Raw genomic sequence first — 3,719 nt, 5'->3', positions numbered from 1 at the left:
GTGTGTGTGTGTGTGTGTTCTGGGCTTGAGGACAGGACACATTAGCTAAAGGGGAAGTCTAGGTTCAGGGAAGAGATCACAGCTTCCACTTCCCTCTGTGTGCTGCTCTTCACCACACAAATGGCTGTTGGCATTGGCATTGCTCAGTCCCATGGGGGATCTTTTGTGTTTGTGTGTGTGTGTGCATATGTGTGGTGAAAATATATGTTATAAAATGTACACCCATTCAACAATTTCTAAATGTACAGTTCATTGGCAATGGTTATGTATTTTCTATTGTGTCACAGTTCTCCCTATCTCTGCCCAGATTGTTTTCCCACCGTTAACTTAGACCCTCTGCCTCTTAAAATTCTTGCCTGTTTTAGAGTTACTATTGTCCATTCAATCTCACTGAAAAATTTCTTTAAAAGAGCACATACTTAAGGCAAACATTCTTTATTAAATGAGCTAAATTGTTTAGTTTAAAGATGACTTCATGGAATAGTTTCAGTTCAAGGTTTAAAAACTGTTTCCAGGCAATAGATTTGGGGGTTTCCCCAGTCTCAATGGATCCAGTAAGTCTTGAATTTCCATGAGAATTTAAAGTTCTGTTCCACATTTTTTCTTCCTCTTGATCAAGATCCAACTATTGGGTCCTTGATCAAAATGTCCAGCAATGGTAGCTGAGTACCATTCAATTTTGTCTGGTCTCATAACAAAAGAGGTAGTAGTTCATGAAGGAAATTAGACCTGCAGTCCGTTCTCATGGGTGTTCTTGAGGCTTCTCCAGAGCCTCTGAAATGTGGTCCCACTCAGGAGTCTTTCCCAAAGCTCCACCCAAAAGCAGGTCCTATTCTCACAGCAGATGCCCACATCATGTAGGCTGGATGGCTTCCAGGGACAGGGCACATTTTCGTACACTGCAAAAGAGAGGATTGAACCAGGGTTAATTCTTATCCGTTTAAATGAATTTAGGCTATAGGAAATCCAAAAGAGTTTCTATTTCATTTTGAATGCAATTTTTTCTTGTTAGTCTTAATACATTGGGAGTTTTTTTGAGGACTTTAAACTTTTTTTTAATTCTTCATAGCAATTAACAAAGTAACTTTCTTATAATACTAATGCAACAAATCTGTGTTGCATAAATTAAGTAAATATCATTTGCCTATTCAGAAAAATTTTGGGAAGAACTAAGGAAACTCCAACTATCCTGAAATACACATTTCCACAAAGCATCATGTTCTCTCATACCTCCTGGCTTCTAATTCAATTCTATCTGCCTAGAGTACTTTTCCTTACTACTCCTATTTCCTTGACCCCCTCTTCTCAAAGATCCCAATTCCAAAATGCTGTCATCCTCCAGTTTTAGCAAGAGTGTGCACAACTTTGTGATGTTCTTCCTCTCCTCACAGTCAGGCATTCCCTCTTCACCTTGAACACACCTCCATTCACGCAGGTACCACATTGCTTCGTGTCTTTCTGTTTATTAGTCTCCCCATTTTTTTTTCACAGTTGATGTTCAGTGAGTCTCTGGGCTATTTTTATCAATCTTTTGACCTCAATGCCTAGCACTGTGCTGCGTTAGCCTATAAAGCTTCTGAATAAATGAATGAATGTGTGAATAAAGAGCTATTAATTAGTCTATAAAAACCAGGAAAACTTGTTGGCATTGAGTTGATTCCAACTCATAGCAACCCTATAGGACAGAGTAGAACTGCCCCATAGGGTTTCCAAGGCTGTAATCTTTACAAGGTTAGATTTCCACATCTTTCTCCCTCAGAGTGGCTGGTGAGTTTGAACAACTGACCTTTTGGGTAGAAACCAAGCACTTAACTACTGCACCACCAGGGCTCATAATTACTGTATAATTAGTTTAAAAATAATTTAAGAGTATCATTATTTCTTAAGTCAATAAGTTGTTGGAGAGTTGGCCCCATTTTGGTTTACATGAATTTTGAATAAATGAATGGATAAAATGGCTAAGATGATAAAAAAAAAATAACCAGCACTTTATGGTGCTTACCATGTGTCCAACTCACCCCTAAATACTTAAGATACAGAATATTTTATATTCCAAACTTTATACCTGACTTACTATAAAAAAAAAAAATTTTTTTTTTTTTTATAGTCTATATATATTGTGTGTGTGCATATGCAACACACACACTATCTTAGGCTGGGTTCTCTAGAGAAGCAAATAAATATGTAGAGAGAGACTTATATCAAGGGAATAGCTCACTTGATTGTAGGGGTTGGAACATCCCATGTCCTTGGATCAGGATAGAGGCCTTTCCCAATTCACGGAGCCACAGAAGCTGGTGAACCCAAGATGAACAGGTCAGAGAGCAGGACTCTTGCTCATAGGCTGTGAAGATCGGTGAATCCCAAGATGGACAGGTAAGCTGCTAGCTCAAGTCCCAAGAGCCAGAGTTCAGACAAGAGACAGCTGCTGGACCCAGAACAAGCCAACAGCATTTGCAAGGTGAGCAGAAAGGTAGCAGGCGGTGGAACCAGGAGAGAGGAAGGCTGAGGGGGAGCACATTGTTTGGACCTGGGGTCCCTGCACCTAAGATGCCCCCAGACCAATGGAAGAGTGATGACAAGGACCTTCCTCCAGAGCCAACAGAGGGAGAAAGCCTTCCCCTGGAGCCGGCTCCCTGAACTGGGACTTGTAACCTACTGGACTGTGAGAGAATAAACTTCCCTTTGTTAAAGCCATCCACTTGTGGTATTTCTGTTATGGCAGCACTAGATGACTAAGACACACACACAGACACACATCTTCAGATGAGTAGGACCTTGATGATGTATTGTTGCTTAAATATGTTATTATACGTAATTAACGTCTTACAAGAATAAGAATCACCATGTGAGCTTGAAAACAAAAGTGTTCCTACCTAAACTTATAACTTGTGTCAGTGCAAAATTTTTCTATAAATCAGTTAACTTTTGAAAGATTGGGAAAACATGCTGTGGGTCCCAAAGAAAAATGGTTCCCATAGAAACTGGTCCTGCTAATACTGCTTTTTAGTCTTAACATTTTAAACATGTTTTAACATCTCCAGCGATATGGGAACTTCTGGGCTGGGGAAAATCATTCTTTCAGGAACTTTTTACTTTCTGATTAGAGGAGCTAATGTTTAGGTGACGCAGAATTCGAATTCTTGTCCTTAGCTAAAGTGAACGTACAAATGGAGAATTAAGCTCAAATAGGCTGATACCTTTTTGCTTCTCCAATTCTCAAGTAGGGATAGAAGGGTTTTGGTGATATGGAAAGTGATATCTTCTGCCAGAGCTTAGTAGATCTGATGATGATGATGATGGAAGAGAAGGAGGAAGAAAAGGAGGAGAAAGAGGTGGGGAGAAGGCAGAGAAAGAAGAGGAGGAGGAAGAAAAAGAGGAAGGGGAGGAAGAGGAAGGGAAGGAGAGGAGAATTTATTGGTTAACGTGGTGACTAAACGTTGATTCTTTTTCTTACTACTAGCAATATCGTGGAAGTGCTGAGTTTTCTGAAAGGACTGCCATGTGGTCTTTCGTACCCATTTAGGCATTTTTACCTGGGCAATGCCCTGCAGTTCGGGTCAATTTCCTGAGCCCTGAGCCTTTGGCAGGCAAAATGAGAATGGGGAGCTCAGTGGTATCACTAAGGCTGGTGCAACCTAGCGCAGTAACTCATGATGTCACCCCACCATGGGCCTCCTTCAGTACCAGACCACACAGAATCCTTAGCGATGTTTTTT

General features: G+C 40.5%; 1 long non-coding RNA gene across 2 annotated transcripts in view; it reads right to left on the bottom strand.

Moving 5' to 3' along the window:
* Window positions 1-541: 541 nt before the first annotated feature.
* The window catches only part of LOC135228564 (uncharacterized), a 108,270-nt gene continuing 105,092 nt past the window's right edge, over window positions 542-3,719 (bottom strand). For both annotated transcript variants that reach the window (XR_010319107.1, XR_010319108.1), the window contains exon 5: window positions 542-899. This is a non-coding gene — a long non-coding RNA (uncharacterized LOC135228564). The remainder of the gene's footprint in view (window positions 900-3,719) is intronic.

The sequence above is a fragment of the Loxodonta africana genome, chromosome 23 (genome assembly GCF_030014295.1).
Source record: "Loxodonta africana isolate mLoxAfr1 chromosome 23, mLoxAfr1.hap2, whole genome shotgun sequence".
Lineage (NCBI taxonomy): Eukaryota > Metazoa > Chordata > Mammalia > Proboscidea > Elephantidae > Loxodonta > Loxodonta africana.
This window is presented reverse-complemented; position numbering and strand designations above follow the sequence as displayed.